Genomic DNA, 18,819 nt, shown 5'->3' on the forward strand with positions numbered 1-18,819 from the left:
GCTGCTAGCATTCTGCTGGCATCCCATCAGCTGTGTGCTTAAGAGATCCATTTGGGAGAGCAAGAAGCTTCCTTATTCTCTTCTTTAATAGTCTGAGTTCACTTTGAGCACTTGTGATCTGATGTAGAGAGGGGTGTGTTTGCAGGCAATCAGGTAAATGCACTTTGAATAGGAACAGGGATCGCGAAAGACTCTTCCTTCAGACCAAGCTTTGTCTTTGACCTGAAATTATCCTGTATGGCCTTACCCATCTCAGAATTAGTAGTCACCCTATCCCAGTTTGCAAGTGGTATGGCTGCCAATACCACATACTATGCAACCTTAGCATTGCAACTACATCCTATTTGGAAGATCCTCCTTACCAAGTTAGCTGCGTGGGCAATGAGGAGACGTAACAGCTTATCTTAGTCCTTAAAAATCAGCTGGAACAACTCTATATAATAAAGCGACGCTTAGAGATGTATTAATTTTTCTTTCATATACACCAGGACTGCAACACCACTAAGCGCATACCTTGCCTGGCAGGAGGCTTGGCACCCCTTTGCATTTGTTAATCCTGCTCCTCAGCATCTTTTACCTGGATTTTTAAAGAGACGCCTCCAACTTTACAGGAGCAGCCTGCTGGGCGGTGAGAAATGACACGGAGCGGGTGCTGAGCCCAGCCTGCGCCGCCCGCGGGAGCGGGGCACGGGGGCGGCGCGGCCGCTCCGCCGGGAAGCGCCCACGGCCACCGGGGGCGGCAGGAGCCGCTCGGCCGGAGCGTGCGCGCGCCCCCGGGAGGCGGAGCCGCGGCGCGGGCGGGGCTCTGCGGCGGCGGCGGGCGGGACGGGCGGCGCGGGGCGCGCTGCCGGCGGGCGGGCAGGCAGGCGGGCAGGACGGACGGAGGCAAGGGAGGGAGGTGCTGGCTCGTCTGCCTGCTCCTTGGTCCGCCGGTTCCGCGGCGCTGCCCGGGCGGCAGAGCCGCCGCCGAAGCAAATGGGGAGGCGGCGCTGAGCGGGCTGCCCTCCGCGGGAGTCGGCAGCCGGGGGCAGCGGCGCGGCGGGCGAGCAATGCCCCTCACTCTTCTGCTTACGCTGCCCTTCCTCCTCCTCCTGCTCCCGGCTCTGAAGCTTTTGTTTTCCCCGGCCACTGTGATGGCAGGAAACTTCCCGGAGGGACGGGCTCAGGCCGGGCTTGTGCTGCGCCGGGCTCCGCAGGGCTCGGGTCACATCGTGAGGTGAGGCGAGGCGAGCGGCGGCGGCCGCGGCAGTTCCGCGGGACCGGCTGCTGCCCTGCCCGGCCGGGGGGCGGCGGGACGGGCGGCGGCAGCGCGGACAGAGTTGCGCTGGGGACCGCGGGGAGCGCCCACGGCTCTGCCGCTTCTCCCGGCCGCGGTCCCACCATCGGGAGAGCGTTCTAGCCCCGGGGATTCCGGGGGTCGGCGCCCCGAGGAGGCTGCGTGGGCACGGGGAGCCGGGCGCCTCTGCTCTCGGCGGGGCCGCCGGAGCCTTCAGCGAGCAGTGGGGGCGGCAGCGCTGCCGGAGCCGGGTGGGCGCGCTCGGCTCGGCCGCGTCCCGGGGCCCGTGGTGCCGCCTGCGGGGGGTTCCTCCTCCCCCGGCGGCGCTGGGGGCGGCGGGCGGGGGCCGCGCTTCCGGCCGGGTTCCGTCCCGACAGGCGGCCTGGCTCCCACCGGCTCCCGGGACCGGCGCTCCGGGACACTGCGCGGAGGCACGGGGGAGCTGTCTGCTTGCTGTCACCTGCTCATCGGGCTGCTGCTTGTGCTCAACTCAAACCTGCCGGTGTCGGTGCAGTCTACGTGTCGTTCCTGGAGAAAATTAATAGAAACGTCTCGCTTGGTTTTGATTGTTTTTCATCTGCTTAGGGAATATGTAATTTTTATTAGGGTATACCACATGATTTTCCAAACTTGTTTTGTAAAAGTCAAATGATACAGTGCAGCCTAATACATGTACATATATATAACAGAGCATATGATAAAGTTTTTCTTGAAATTAATAAAAACGCTTTTCCAAGGAAAGTTCATTTATGGAACGTAGGAATTTTCAGTGTTTAGAGCTAGGCATGGCTGGAAAGTTAGATCCATGCCCAAGAAGGTTGTTAAACAAAATTTTCCTTGCTGAAATGGATAGTGATTGCTAAGCAGTGACAAATGGATTTTACATAATGCATTTTCTGTGGGACATATTGCACATTCTAACATTAGAGCAGAGGCGTCAGAAGCATCAGATTGTGAAAAGGGCAGTTTAAAATAGATCATTTCGAATTTACTGCAAATGTAAAGAAATGTCAAAGAGATTTGTTTCAAGATTGATAACACAGAATAGCTGCGTATTGTCAGTTGTCAAATAGGGGGTTTTTGTTGGTTTTGTAGTTATCTGTTGTGAAAATGTATTTACCATCATTGCTGTAGCTCCAGCATAACAATATAGACCCATTAGTAATTACATTCTTAGCCTACAGAAGCAAATTTGGTAATGACTAGTAATTAGAAGAATTTCTGAATAACTTCCCTTTGAAATATCTGCTGCCAAATGATCAACACTCTGAAGTACATTCTCTTAGCTATTCTACCCTACTCCTTTGTTAGAGAGTAACCTTACTGTAAGAACATATTCTAAATGTATAAAACTTTTTTTAAAGTGAGAAAATAAATGAGACTCTGGAAATTAGTAGTTCATATGCAATGTCTGCCTACTCAGAGGAAACGGGAAGAAGGGAAGATGAACTCTACGAGTTCCTAATTTTCTTCTTGTGTGCTACAATGCGTGGGTGACTTTTGTCAGGTGCTGCTGATCAGGCATTGCTTGTGTGCTTCATCACTGCATTTGCCGCTTTTAAAATATTCCTCTAGGAGTAATAGCAGATAAAGCTTGGAGAGGCTGTGATTGCTTCTCTGCAGTTAATGAAATTCACCCAAGACCATTTTCTGGTTCTGAAGCAAGTGCTGCGGGTTAGCCTTTGTCAATGCTGTTTAACTCTCTTGCCTTCCAGAACAGGAAATTTGCATGGGAGACCTGTAGCTGGCGTGTGTTAGAAGGATGCTATGCTGATGTGCAGCAGCTCAGCAGTCTGTGTGACAGAGAATTCCATTTCCAGGGAATGATTCCTGGCATTGCTTGTTTTACTGGTGTGGACATACCCTATATGCAGGTAGCCTCCCTTAACTCTGTATTCAATCATGGTGATCTAATTTCCCTGCATTGAGGATCTCTGAGACTATAAAATGCTGTTTTTCATAGTCATCTACTTAGAAGTGCCAGCGCTGCTTTCTTCCTTTTTCCTCTGCTTGTGCATGTGGGTGAAGAGGGAGTATGTGACAGCTTAGTGGTTTTCCCACTTGTCCATAAGGGAGAGATAAAGAGTATCAGGAAGAGACTTAGGTGACTTGTTTGGTTGTCTGGGAATGTGTTCCCAGGCCAATGCATGTCCATAACCAGTCCTGATGGCTAGATGTAAAGGTCCGTGGCCTGCAGTTACATGGAACTTCCATAATTATTTTGTTACAAGTAGCAAGTTGTGTTTGGTTTTTTTAATGCTTCGAAGGATGTCAGACTTAGTTGTTAAAACTTAGGTGAGGCAAGAGGAAGTGTGTCATCTAAGAAATTCTACTTGTAGTATCTCAAAGTAGAGTTTCAGGTTGAAAATTGTCAGGTTTTGCTGCCTCTCATAGACATATAAAATACTTTAATAGAACAGTGCACTTTTTATGTCAGTAATTTGCTGGTGGTCTTTATTTTGCTAACCTAGCCAGGAGCACAGTTTGAACTTGAATAGGAAAATTGATTAACCATCTCATTTCCAGCTGAGGGTAATACTTAGATAGTTACATAAACTTACAGTATGTGATGGGACGGGGTTAATGCTCTGAAATACTTACCTAAACAAACAACTTGGCACAGTGAAATTCCTGTTGATTTCATTAGAATGAAACCTTATAAAATACAATTATTACTATTGAACCATTTCTGTGTGTAGTTTAGGAGAAAGGTGAGCTATTTTTTTTTTCTTTTTTTTTACCCCTGCCTGTCTAAAAGCACTGGTTCTGTAAGGTTTATTTACACTTAAACATGTGTTGGATGTATCTAAGGAGTCCCACTGGTTTGAATGGTACTTTGAGAAGTCTCTTGCATAACTGTAACCTAATTTACCTCAGTCTACATGTTTATTATACACAAGCTCTGTTTAAAAGAGTATTATAAAGACCACATAAGCACAGAAGAGATTGGAAATTTAGAGCTTTGAAGTAGTGATGATGTGGCCTGTGGGAACTGTGCCTTATACTATCTAGGACCCAATTTTTTTCAGAACACTTTACATCTCAAATAAGGCAACCCAAATTAGTGACTGGTTATGACTTTTGCATCTCTCCTGGATTTTCTTCTCCTTGTAGTTACTGAAGCAAGGCTTGAATCTTGTTGATTAAATGTGATACGGTGACATAAAATAATTGTGGAGAAAGCAGGGTTTTGAACACTTGTTCATCTTGGTGAGCAGTGCACCTTCTGAAGAAGATGGATTCTGTGTGGATAACTAGTATTTAGTCATATAGTATGGCCCAGGGTTTAATTGAAGTCACAGGGTTTAACTACTACTTTTCAAATCTTCGAGTTTGACTTTTGAACCTTAATTTTTTAACATAGTTCTTGGGTGTGTAATTTTCTCAGTGCATTTTTTTTTTCCCCCTAAAAGAAATAGAAACAGAAGGTGTATTTTTTTCTGGGGTATCTTTGATCATTTCTGATGTTGTTAGCAGAGTGAGAACCTCTCTGAATGCCAGCTCAGGCTGTAACTGTCTAAAATGTAGTGGTAGGTTGTGGTCCTTGGGTGGATTGGCGATGAAGAGAGATAGCAGCCTTTATACATCTGTTATTTCATACAGGCACATTACTGCTAGTTTTTATGTAATATAATACAACTGACTTGAAGCTTTGATTCCCATTCTGATGGCCACAGGGCAATGCTCTCTGGTGTCTTTACTGTAGCTTTCCCTGGAATATTCTACTTATCTGCTTCTTTCTGGGTTATCTTATTGCCCTGCTGCTTTCTACATTTTTCTGCCACATCCTTTTTGTTGATTTAATAAATAATTAGCAGTTGCTTATCATTTCATTTGGCCATTGTAACTGTTTGGCCTAATCTAGTGTGCAGGCCTATATTTGCATGGGTCAGGTCAGCTGGCCTAGCAGATCAGGTCTAGAAAGCAAAGGCTTTCTAGAAACCTGGCTTTTAGATCCAGTGCTTGGATTTTGCAGGCTGTAGTGAGGAAATGATCGCTGTTACAACGCAGGTGAACTGAGGCTGGGGCACAGAACTACAGAATAATTGATGTTGGAAGAGACCTCCGGAGGTCATGTAGGCCACCACTCTGCTCAGAGCTGAGTCTGGTTGAAAGTTAGATGAAGTTGGTCAGGGTCACATCTTCTTGGGTTTTGAATATCACAGGGATGGAAATTATGCAGCTTGTCTGAGTACCCTGTTGCAGTGTTTGACCACTGTCACGATGAAGTTTTTTCCCTAAGGCCTAATTGAAGTTACTATACTGTAGCTTGTGTCGATTGTCCTGGTCCTTGACTGTGAACCTTCAAGAAGAATGAGGTTCTTGTGCTCTTAAAAGCAACAGATATTTTTCTAATGCTTAATAGCACCTTCTGTTAGGAATATAGATAACTTTGCCAAGTACATAAAAAGCAATTTGTTCCAACCATGGTTGCACACTTTTATTCAATAACACGCTGATCAAATCAGTTGGATTACTTTTTTGTTTATGGGGGAAAAATAAGTCTTTTGCTAGCCTGACTTTTTGAAACAGAATCGGTGTTTGAAATTTCTCCTTTCTCATACATGATCATGCATTGTATTTTTCATCAGGTGACTGCCTCATTGTGTGTAGTGAATAGATGCTGGTGGTTTAGGAGGTAAATCTAAGTCTTCAGGCTGAGCTTCTGAAAGCCAAGTATGTCATCCTATGATTTTTTTTTTTTTCTACCTTGTTGGGTGTATAGGCCCCCTGCATAACAAATTTAAACCTACTGACTACAGGCTACTTTTGAGGACTCTGTTAGAAATGATCTGCAGAGTACTACGCTGACATTGAGGTAGTCTCAACTAGCCTTTCAGGCACACTCGGTGGGGAGAAAAATAAACCTGTTGAGAAAGTAGTTTATTCTACCTATGGCTGTATTATTTTCTCAGTGTCTCTCTGTTTTGTATCATTAGAATCTCAATGGCTCTTAGCCTTTCTGTCCAGCTTTCAGGACAGCTATGTGGAGGCAAGGTTAATCCTTAGTGAGCACCTTTCCAGTCCTTTATTTTCTTGTCATTGTCGTTGTCTTGTCATTTTCTTGTCATTGCTCAATATACGATCACATGTCCTACTTGCAGCCTATTCTGTATGCTTAATAATTAACTTCAATGTGTATTTCTTTTGTGGTGATGTTCATCTCTCTATCTCAATTCTTCAGGAAAAGTTAAATTATCTTCATTACCCTATTATATTATTATTATTATTACCCCATTATTTTATGCAAGTTATCCTCCCTTTTAAAAAGGCAAAAAAGTGATTGGGCAAGGGCAGAAAATTTCACAAACAAGAGGTGTTCAGTTTTGATTGTTTTAAGCACAAGGGGAAAAGCATGCAACAGAGCAGAAGAAAAAGTGTGTATTTTTAATGCAAATTGTGAAATAATAATCCTTTCTAAAGCCGTCTTAGAACTTCAAAACCTGATACTACTTAGAAGTGGTTATTGATACTAATCTTTTCAAAGGATTGTACGAAGTTCATTTTGCATAAGATAGAGACTGATATCTTGTGAAAAATAGTGATTACTTTCTTTTTGTCAAAAACTTGAAATGTAATTTGAAAACACATTATATATCTTGGTAAAGTTCTTATTTTCAGTAGCTAATACTCTAACAAACCTTTTATTACTTGATCATTTTGATTTTGACTCTTATCAGTTGTCACTTCTGAATTTTCTCTAGACCATTTTTTTGAGTCTTACATGAGACTCGTGAATGTGTTCAAAAGCATTGAACATAATATGCACATGATATTTTGATAGTACTAACTATATGTGCGTATGCTTTTGCGTTTATAAAATTCAAAGTGTAGATAATTATTTAAAATTCATATCTGAATTTCCTATGCTTCGCTGTATTACCAAAATTACTTTTAAACCAAAGTAGATCTCCAAACAAAAATCCTAACTTCCTACATCTAGCCAAAAACATTATGAAATGTAGAAGAAATGAGTGTGCTATATTTATGCTTCCATTCTCTCAACAGTGCACACATGCCCAGTACCCCAGACCCTCATATGCTTCAGTACTGTGGGAAAATCATGTGGCCTGGAAAGGAACTACCTCTTTATTTTTGAAGCAAAACCAACTGAATTGCAGTGAGGCCTCCCACCACATGCCTTATTTCTGGTTTGCAGTGTTCGTGAGTTGGTAGAGCTGAGAAAAGCTAATTCTGTCCTTTACACGACTGAATTCATTCAGCATGTCTGCTCAAGCTCCAAGTGTGTCACTTATGATAAGGAGGTGACATTTAAAAGAAATTTGCCAATATTTAATAATGACTCATAATGGCATGTTGAGAGTATCAACAAGAAGTTATACTATGCACTACTGATATTGGGAAATCTGCATCTGCCATCAGAAATTTCCATTGCATTTATTATGACGATAGGGATGCGGATGAGTGCATTTGGTGACTGAAGTGAAGAGTGTTTTCCCTCTCCATTCCCTTCATTTTGATAAGAAGGCAATTTCTGACTGCATTCATCTTTTCTGGAGATACCAAATCAAAGCATGAAATCTCAGGTAATAGCACTTACGCTGTTAAACTGTTAGATCCAAATGAACTGGATTAAATGTGTGTGTCAAGGCCACCACAAATTATAGACTTGAAAAAACATCTTCATGGTACACTGCCCATACGATTATATACTTCGAGCTATTATCAGCAAGGCTGAAAACAAAATAGCCCTGGAATATTCTCTCTGGTTTTTTGCACTGTTTGCAGTCTGTCTCTGTTCTTGGATATGTAGTTATTTGAAAAATAATCAGATTCTTTGTTTCTTGATGCCAGTATCAATGAGTGTGAATTAGGCATTGGGTTAGAGATTGACCAGTTGCTTTGATGGTCTTCCAAGATTTTACACTTCTGAAATGATGGGAAAGATGGGTTATCTTGATTCTGGTACACTGTTTGTGGGATTCTGGCAAATTCCAGAGCACACTGAGGATCCCAGGATCTTAACTCCAGGAAGGGATGCCCTGGTGAATAGCTCCTTGGAGGGGCTGGTGTCAGCTGTTGACAGGGCAATTTCTGTAGTTTGCTGAAACTATAGAATTTCAGAATGTACCTATTAAGCATTATCTTGCTCTTCCATAGAAGCATGAGTCAGATTTTCAGGCAGACGTGTGCAGACCATTATAGGTACTCAGAGGTGTTCCTACACAATACTGTTACAAAACAAGAGAAATAAAATAGATATGTGAAATGATTTAGGTGAATTCACTTTCCGGAAATACATGATCTGTCTGACTGCTGACTAAGCTTATGTGGTTACCTCAAAGCTGAAGGTGTTGAAATTAGATGAGATCAGTCTCAGCCCTGGTAGGAAGTAAAAAAGGAGGAGGATGACGTGTGTAAAACCAGATGCTGGTAAGGAAACAGTCTTCCCGAAGGTCTGAGGTTGGGGCTTCATATTGATAAGCGCTTACCAGTTTTGCCAGACATTGCCAAAAGGCCTAACCAGGACAATGCTCAGCCTGCTCAAATCTTTCTTCATTGAGAAACGTGGAATCGTGTGCAGCCACTGTACGGCTGAGTCACACAAAGTTATGCAGAACTGAAATGGTTCACTGCATGCCAGAGGTATTCTGTGGATTAAAGACCGGTTTGCTGTTGATGAGCCTTTGAGATATAGGGAGTGGTAGTTCTGTTCTACATAATTAGATATGTAGAATATCCTTTGCCACGTTGAAGTTCATGCAAAATTCATGCAAAGAGGTGTATGTTTAAGATACATTCTGTGATTTTGAGTTGTATCCAGTCATCCTGGTGATAGGTGGTCTGATGTTATCCAGTTTAATTGGGAAATTGCTAGTTACCTTCCTGTACTTCACCTGGATTTCCTGAATATTTTGAACCTGTTATTTTTACACTCTTAATTTTTAAAGTTACTGTTGTGGATTGAATTTTTATTTTAGTTTGTATAGATATAATGTTTATAGTTTTAGATACAAAAAGTTGAAGAGAACAGTAATTTTACGATTATAAGCCGCACCATTTTCACTAAAATTTTGGTCCGAACCCAAAGTGCGGCTTATAATCAGGTGCGGCTTATATACGGACAAAGAACAAAAAGTTGCTGTTTTAGTTTGGAGGACAGGTGTCTGCTGAGAAAGGCAGGAACTTCTCTTTGAAATGGAGAATGTAAACCCCCTCCCTCCAAATTATTATAATTTTGAAATCAAGGGGCTTTCAGGCAAAAATATGGGAATTAGGAATAACAGTTCTTTTCTAGGGAAATTAAAATAGAAATACAGTACTACAAAGAAACAAACTCCAAACCCTGACAAAGTCAGAGTACAACCTGACACCCCGTCAGGCAGGGTGTTGGTAGCAGTCCCATTAAATGGTGGCTGCATCCTCCTGCAGTGACAGATGTGGCTCAGTTGGAGCAGTGCTCCTGTAGAAGGTGCAGTTTCCCTCTGGAGGTCCAGTGGTGATGTGGAGAAATCCGGTTTTCCTCTGGAGTCCAGTGGAGAAAGGGACTCCCTTAGTGTCCCAAAACCTCTGTTTTTATCTTGGTAAGAAATGTTGAGCTCTTCCCCCTGGCTGGAGCAACTTCCAATGGGATGCAGTAATTTTATCAGTCCCACGGTGGGACTCAATGGGCCATTAGCAGAAAATGACTCGCTGGAGGAAGGATGGGTTGTGAAAAGATAAAGAACAATGCCCCGCCTGGTTTCAATGGATGGCCCATTAGCAGAATATCTTCCGTTGAGATAAGGATCACTGCCCCACCCTTAAAAGATGGTGATAGAATAGATACCTTTTATCACACTCTGTATTGTAATGTGCAGCTTATAATCAGGTGTGGCTTATATATGGACAAAGAATGAAAAGTTGCTGAAACCCGGAAGTGTGGCTTATAGTCAGTGCGGCTTATAATCGTGAAATTACTGTAAGTACCTCTAAGACGTGTCTCTACTCTGTAATGTGATCAATTTTCATCAGGGATTTTTTGACTGCCATTAATGGCATAGCATTCTAGGTCTTGCAAATTACTTCTCTTTGAAAAGTCTTAAGAGAACTGATGGACCAGGTACAGTTCTGAAGGCCTCTTCAGCTGGACATGGTGAAACAAAGGTGAAGTATTTTCATTTCTGAAACTTTTGGTGGAAGATATTCTCAGTATGGGGACCAACTTTTCAAACTGGGGCAGTGAGAATTTGCATGTGTGTTTTAAGGACATTATTGCCTTTTCAGATTCATTTATATGCTCCGTAATCACGATGTCTGTTTTAAATATAAATGGCTTTAGCTTATTTCCGGTGCAGGAGGATATGGTTTGAGAATTTAGCTTTCTGCAACCAGATGGATTATAGTGTTGCTAAGGAAACAGACTATAAATGAAGTGGCAACTGGGTGTCCCTAGAATATCAGACTGCTTGAAGCTGGTATTTTAAACTCGTTTAGGTGGGTAGCTAGATGATGTGATGAGAAGTTAATTTCCTGTATTTTATGGTTTGTTAATTTTCATTGCTTTATTAGTATTTACAAAAGGTACCTTAACTTCCCACTGAAACTACTTGGGATGTGGGTCACTGAACAAAAAATTGCTATGGAAATTAGGAAGTGGACAGAAGCTGTACAGAGAAGCAGATTCTAGAATAATCATTCAAACTACTGACTAGTGGATAGATAACAGTGTATAAAGACCTGACAGCAGTATGGTCTGGCTGAAAAACTGATGTGAAGAAGTGAGCTGAGTTGCTTCAGAGCATTTGAGAAAGAACAGAGCTTCTACAGACCTGGTGAAGTTAGAGGTTTTGAATTTAATGTATAAACATCTATATTATAGCTATTTGATATACGTACAGGAAGTTGCGCCGAGTAAAGGAATTTAACTGGGGGTTTGATACTTGATCTGCCCAAGAAGATACCTGTTTTTTTTCCCTAGTGCTTTTTTGCTGAAAATCTATCAGGCTTCCAGACCAGGGTTAATGACTGGTCCAGCAGAGGTGTTTTTTTGTTTTTATTTTCCTTACCAGTGGAAAGGGCAAGCATACCTTAGCCATTTTAGCTAAGTATGCAGCTAATTGGAATGAAGAGTGAAGTCAGCTGAACCTGCAGGACAGACAACAAGACAACAACCTCTCCTGATGATAAGGTGGACTCGGAGGAGGACAGGTAATGTTTCAGTCTGTGGAGCTTCAGAAGCTCACCTTAGCTACTTCTGTAACAAAAAGGTCTGGAGAGTTCTTGGTAAGACTGAAAATGGTAAGTGCTTGCCAAGCAAATATAGTTTGTAAGCTAAATAGGAAGAAGAAGGCTAGGGAAGGTTTTAGGTATGTACGGGTGGTTGGTAGAGTTTCCATTCTATGTGTTGTGAATTGAAATTAAATGTTTTCCAGTAAAACACTGGAAACACTGTTTCTGGTCTTTTTCTACCAGGTAGGCAACAGGTGTCTTTGTGGAGATAGCATTGAGGCACTATTACTTTTCCCTCCATGATTGTCAGATGTCTGGATTTATTGTATTTGTATGAGTGCTATTAGTTTGCATTACAGATCAGGATTTACCACTGTCTTTTCACTGGAACAGTGGCTAGACACAGACTAGGACTTCATGGCATGTAAAACATGACTTCTCCTCTATAATCACTCCTTTGCAGAGGGGCTTTGGGACTCAGCAAGTTAAATTGTCCTGGTGGCTGGTTTCTCCTGATGCCTTCAATCTTTCCTATAAGTCGCTCTGTGCTCATTGTGTGATGGAAGGAGCAGTAGGACCCATGAGAAAGCTGGGTCTTAAAAAGAGCTTTTTTTTCTTCTGAGCTGGAAATACAGGAGAAGCATCACTTCTGATTTTTTTTGTGTGTTGGTTTTTGAGGTCTTATGCTGAATAATGTAAATTTCAGTAGTATCATTGCAGTCTATAACGAGATTTATAGAGAGCATAGAGGCAAGGGTTTAATTTTCTGTTCTCATGGCAGATGTCATTGCACTTGTTTTCTTATAAATCATGCCCATAACTTTGAGTTATTTCTAACTTTTGTGTGTTTTGATACTTTAAAAGGTTGATATGAGTCTCTTGGTCTGAATTTTTCAACTGTTACTGAATAGTTGTAATTGAATTAGAAGCTATATGTGAAATTTCTGCTATTTAGAGTTATTCTGGGTGCAGGATGATAAATTCCATACAGTATTTTCTCAGGTTCAATTTCATATCTAAATAGAGACTAAATAAACTTCTCCATAAGTGAAGAAACACTGTTATAATTTGCAAAATTAATTAGTTTAACATACTTAAACAGCCTTTGGTTGAGTAGGGAAATATGATCTTTAGCTACCGAAGTGGAAGACAACAGGAAGTAATGGACTGCACATTTCTGGTAAGGTAATACTTCTCTTTGTAGGTTTGAGGGATTTGGGATTTTTTTTCAGGGTTGTTGGATTTTTAAAAATTTTTTGGTTTGGATTTTTTTTTGGTTGGTCGGTTGTTTTTTGGGCGGGTATGTGTTTTTGCAAATTTTTGGGTTTTTATTTCTCTACTTTTTAAAAATAATGTGAAAATTCCTAACTTATTACTGAAGGAGCTTTTCCATGGAAAGAAACCTTTCTTAAATATGAAGTTTGTGAAGTTAGAACTGCTGTAACTTTGTGTGGAAGGCATTTGATTTGGTCTTCTCTTTGTTTAAAAGGTCCCAAGTAGCACAAAACTAATGGGTATACAAAATCCCTTCTATTAACTGTTAATTTATTTGTAACAAGGAATTGTAAGGTACTTTAAAAAAATTACTCCTAAAAAGGATTTGAATTCTTCAGTTGATGCACATATTTGTTTGCTTTGCATTTTTATAATTTAAAAACCTAGAAAAAAATTGAAGTACTGATCTCTTGTATTATATGCAAAAAAGTGTGCTTTAAAAATCATCAGACTAGTTCATTTACATGTTTTTGGCTTGCAAATGTGATCAATTTATTTTTATCTCTTTGGGATGCATGTTATAAGCCCTGCTTGTTGTGTCTGTGCAGAAACTCTTAGTGCCTGTATTGCATAGGGTCTGAATGCTGTAATATGTCATCTCACCCTGAGACTTGTCAAGATGGGAACTCTTAATTTAACTGTCTTTTAATCTCTAGCGTGAATTTATTTCTGACTAGGATTGTTTCTCCAAAATAGTTGCTATCTTAAAAGCTTTATTCTAGTTGGCTGACATGACCCAAAAATAATTCTGAAGTTATCAAATCAATTAGATGACACTATCAAGAATTCAATAGTTTATTCATTCTCTGTTTCTATATTAGGGAAAATAAGTTAAAATAGTAACATTTAGCTGATTGTAATAGACTAATTTAGACTAAAAGCAAAGTATAGGATAAATCTGGGAAAAAAATCAAAGTAACCTTATAACTTAGATAATTTTCTTTTATATAAAACATTTTATGTTTGTCTTTGTTTGAATAGAGACAATAATAAGTATTGGAAATATATGCGCATGTGCACACATGTATATACATATGAGAAGGAAGGTTATAATATAAACAGGCATATAAAGTAAATCTTTGCTTAGCTTATGGCTAAATCTTACCATTGGAGCCTTTGAGCACTCTCAGAGCAGGATGCTGTGAGCGGGGGTCACCTCATTTGACTTGCTACCAGCACCTCTTCCATGAGAGACAAGTGCCAAGAAGTGAGATCCAGAGCACCTGTATTGCAGCAGCAAGACTCCTGGGCAGGCACAGAACTTGGCATGACCTGAATCCCTGAGGGAAAAGCAGAAGCAGGCCTGAACACTTTGCTCTGGCAGCTAAATCAAATCCCAGGAATTTGTGGGCAGCACAGTGCGAAGAGTGGACACATCTGGTCATTCTAATCACTTTTTCACTAGTATCCCTGCATCTTTTTATAAAGAGATGAATTTTTATTAAAATAAATTTTGTTTCAAGAAACAGGCATGTTTCTTTGGGAGAGACAGCTTAAATTCTACCAGTGTAGAGTGCTGCTGCTGGCACCACCATTTGTATAAAATGGATTTTGTAAACCCTTGCTTACAAGAGAAGACAGCGTGCTAACAGCTGTTGTCCAAACTACTGATAAAAAAATTAATCTTCCTCTGTTTTTAGCAGAAGGCAATGCTGTAGTGTGTGTTGGGTATATTGGGACACTACAGAGGAAGTAAGACTGATGTAATGCAAGGAGCCTTTAGATCTTTACCTTAATGTATATGAAAGTGGAGCATTTTCACAAAGCTCAGTCTTTCATTCAGAGAATATAGTGGAGAAGTTTCTGTAGTTGAAAAGCCAAAATAGCCTCAGGACAACTCTCTTAAAGCTTTCTGACTTGAAGCAGCCTTTTTTACTTGCTTATTGTCTTCTGATAGACTGATTCTTTTGTGAAGAAATTAAGCTTTCAGTATTTCACTTCATTGTTGCCTGTGGTTAGACTTAGTATCCCAAGAAAATGTTAGGAAAACTTGATAAAATATGGCTATAGACTAGGCATGAGGAGACACAGAGAATTGTCACTAAAGTATGTAACAAAATTATGACTCATTTGAAATACAATTTCATAATATTCCTGATCTTCTCTAGGCTCTTGTTAAGTCTTTAATGTAACCTGAATACCTGTGGGAAACAGCTTTAAGTTTAATTATGTTTAAGGTCTTTGTGATTTTAGTTCCACTATTTCTTTGGAAATGACAGCTCCTGGTATGGGGAATCAAAGATGCAAATTTTTCTCGGTAAGTACGGGTTTTGCAGCATTCTTGCTTGTGGCACAGGACAGACTGTCTTGAATTAAAATACCTTTTAGCATGAAGAAGCTAAATCTATGTCATAAACTACCTTCTGTGTTCCTCAGCACCTCACAGCTTCAGGCCAGAAATATGAAGCTTTTAAATTTGCTTGCCAGGCTCTGTTTTAGTCCAGTCTATTCCTTCTGCTTTGGGACTGGGGAGCTGGGTTCAGGAATGAGTGAATGAAGGAAGAAAAGATCAGGACTACCCTATCAGTAGCTCTGCCAAATCTAAGCACTGATACTGTCAAGGTTCTAACTCTACTAGTACAGCTCTTTGCAGGATCAGGAGTCCTTGCACTCAAATTTCATGAGGCTTATGAAGCTTTTCCTGTGTTCTTAGAAAAAAGTCTGACTACAGTAATTTCATGACCATAAGGCGCACCGGACTATAAGGCGCACCCACTGGGAGTCGGCAAAATTCGCAACTTTGTAGATCATATAAGGCGCGCTGGAATATAGGGCACATTTCTTTTTTGCAGCGAGGCTTTGCGCCCAGCTCCCTCCGCGCGGTTGCTGGCCAAGGCCCCACCTCAACCTGGCAGTCATGGGCCCCTGGGCCTGCCTGTAACCGGCAGGGGTGGTGCCGTGAGCCACCAGGCCCGCCTGGACCCGGGAGGGGCGGTGCCGCGGGCCCCTGGACCCGCCTCCACCCGGCAGCCATGGGCCCCCAGGCCCACCCAGACCCAACAGGGGTGGTGCCATAGGCCCCCGGGCCCACCCCCACCTGGCAGCCGTGGGTCCCCAGGCCCACCTCCACCTGGCTGCCGTGGCACTGCTGGCTTCCCCCACGGCTCACAGCTCACACTTCTGGGGTGGCAAATGTCGCAACTTTGTACATCATATAAGGCACACCGGACTATAAGGTGCACGTCCAGGTTCAGGGGAAAATTTTAGTCCAAAGGGTGCGCCTTATAGTCGTGAAATTACTGTAATAATTTATAATGGAGTGGGAAAAAAGGAATTTAATTATGAAACATTGTTAACCCCTAACTGTCAACAGAAAACTACCCAAAGCAATCTTGCCCAGCAAGTTCTGCAAGGTACTCCAATTTAATAAAATTTGCCAGATTTGCTTTGGAAAAGTACAGTAATTTCATGATTATAAGCCACACCATTTTGACTAAAATTTTGCTTCCACCCCAGAAATGCGGTTTACACTCAGGAGTGACTAATATGTGGAAAATTTTCTGAAATTTCCAACCCCAGAAGTGCAACCAGGGTGCTGAGCCAAGCGCCTGCCAGTAAATCCTGGGATTATGCGATTGTTACAAATTGGTTACTCTGTTGCGCAGTGGGTGCAGGTGGGCTCCGTGCCGGCAGCACAGGGGGAGGGGGAGGGAGGCGGGGGCTCCCTCCTCCAGGCAACGCAGCCCAGGGGGGAGGCGGTGGGCTCCGTGCTGCCATTCCCACGGCCCGGGGAGGAGGCAGGGGGCTCCTGCCCCTGCCTGCCGCCGCAGGAGCAGGCAGACTTCGTCTCTGCCTGCCGCCGCCGCGGGAGCTGAGGGGGCTCCTTCCCCTCCTGCTGCCGCCACCCTGGGTGCCAGCGGGCTCCATCCCTGCCTGCCACCGCAGGCGCCAGCAGGCTCCGTGCCCGCCTGCCACTGCAGGGCAGCGCTGGGCCGAGGCGAGCGAGCCCAGCGGCAGTGAGCCCCAAGTGGCCCCGCCGAGCGGCAGCGCCGAGCTGGGCCACCTGGCCCTGTCAGCAGCCCCGAGCGGGCTGAGCCCTCCCGACCTGAGCCGAGCCAGTAAACCTCGCCATGCCGCGATTCTGTTACTATTTGGCAACTTTGTTGCACGCAGGTCCTCGCTGTGAGTGACAGAGCGGCTTACAATCAGGTGCGGCTTATTTATGGACAAAGAATGAAATGTTGCCGACATCCGGAGATGCGGCTTATAGTCCGTGTGGCTTGTAATTGTGAAATTTCTGTACTTCTGTTTTTTTCCTTCTTGGAGGCTTGAAATGAAAGAATTTCCTACTTCATTGCGATGTTTCAGATGCTTGTGTAAATTGATTTTAAAGACACTTATTTTAGTGAGAATTGCAAATATTTTCTATGATCATGTAAGTAGAGATTGGAAATGGCTCTTGTGTCAGGGAATGTGCTTGTCTGGTGGGAAGATCTTGCAGGTTACTGAGTTATTTAATCTTGTGCATGCTCCTGAAAACCTATTCACTTCTTTGACCCTTCAGAAAGCAGAAAAGGGAAGATTACCAGTTTATATTACTTGCCTCACTAAAGAGGAAACCAAGTGGGGAAAGTCTGTAATAATCCAATGGCTACACTTTATCTCTTTTATACACAGGTGTATCTGAGAATTGTTTTCCTTCCCATTTTTTTCTGTGGAATAAATGCAAAGACCAAATTCTTGTGCTCATGGAAAGCAACCTGTATTAATAGATTATCAGAAAAATCTTTCAGATGCCAACTTCCCTTGTGGCTGGATAATGTGTTCTGCAGAAGGCAGATGTCTCAGCAGACTCCAGTATGGCAAATCAAGCCTTATGTTTTTGGTCTTTGAAGTCTGTGTTGAGTTGGCTGCAGATACAGAAACTCAGCACTGAATGATCAGAGGGATCAGTACATTATGGGCAGTCTGGAGTTCAGCTTGTTGTTATTGCTTCCCTTGCTGGACGTCGTTGTAAACTCCTTGTCTGGTTTGTCCTTCAGCCCCTGTGTGCATCATCATTTATTTAGAAACCTGTTCCTGAAGGATCCTGGTTATCTTTTGTTCCAGTGTGGAGGTGACTTAGAGATGTTCCTAAAGTTTATTCTTGCAGAAATTATGTAACCTTTTAAAAACAAGCACGTAGTGTGTCACATATATGTGTCCTCTTGATATACATATATACATATACACAATATTTATAAATTAATTAGGTCACTTGAAACTATTAGTGTGATAAACTCAGTTTTCAAGGCTCACTGAAATGTTATGGCTTCCTTCTAAGAGTATAAGGTAAAGCTACCTTGAAAAGTGACATTCTCAATTAAGAGCTGATGATCTGTCATGAACTCATGATAGACTATGCAGCTTTTTAGCTATGTTAGGCCCAATTTGCAGAAATAATTTAGCTATCTGAGGTACATTAGGTGTGTGATGATTGGTATATGCATGTGTAAAGGAAGTGCTGAGGTCCTGCATTGAAGCTTTTAATGATTTATTCTTCTTCTCTGGACCTGTTTTCTTGTCCTTTGTTTTTTCAATGCCGTCATCTTTGCTGTTTGTGGAAAAATTTATTTTCCTTCTTTTTGATGATCAGTAGTAGATTTAAATATTCTTGTTTTGAGCATCTTTAGGATCAGGATCCTGATGGTTAAGAGTAAGAATTTATTTTGATACATCCAGTAAGACTTACAGCAGCTGGCTGCTGTGTGCTTGTCTACAGGTGAAATAAACACTGAATGAGACCTGAAAAGACGTGTTACTCCAGCCCTGACAGATACTAGTATGAAATGGTGAGATTCTTACAATCTACAGGTGACATAGCTGAGGATCTCTGGTTTGATGAAACTTTGCCTTAGTCCTTTCTATACCTTCTGCCAGAAAGGGGACATGCATCTCCCTTCTGTCAGGAGACACAGCATATTCTACTTCTCCCAGTAAAAATAAAGTTTTACTAGAGGGAAAATTTTGTTATTCTTCCCTTGTCCTGCCTTGAATGTAAATATGCCTTTTTTTTTTTTTGCAGGTTATATGGGAAGACAATAATTAGCTGAATAAAACAGCACAAGATGACTTATGATTCCTGCTCTTCGTGGGAGCCTGTCTGGATTGGTATG

At 42.2% G+C, this 18,819-nt stretch overlaps 1 protein-coding gene across 5 annotated transcripts in view; it reads left to right on the plus strand.

Annotated features, from left to right (window-relative positions):
- The first annotated feature begins 879 nt into the window (after positions 1-879).
- Positions 880-18,819, plus strand: part of GPR63 (G protein-coupled receptor 63) — a 39,616-nt gene continuing 21,676 nt past the window's right edge. For 2 of the 5 annotated variants that reach the window (XM_033055266.1, XM_033055267.2), the window contains exons 1-2: positions 881-1,216; positions 18,729-18,814. The gene's annotated coding sequence lies outside the window, so the exon portion shown is untranslated. Of the gene's footprint in view, positions 1,217-18,728; positions 18,815-18,819 lie in introns of all 5 variants that reach the window. The other 3 variants (XM_033055264.2, XM_033055265.2, XM_033055261.2) reach the window with 2 other exon arrangements.

Source organism: Catharus ustulatus, chromosome 3 (assembly GCF_009819885.2).
Source record: "Catharus ustulatus isolate bCatUst1 chromosome 3, bCatUst1.pri.v2, whole genome shotgun sequence".
In the NCBI taxonomy this organism is placed as follows: domain Eukaryota; kingdom Metazoa; phylum Chordata; class Aves; order Passeriformes; family Turdidae; genus Catharus; species Catharus ustulatus.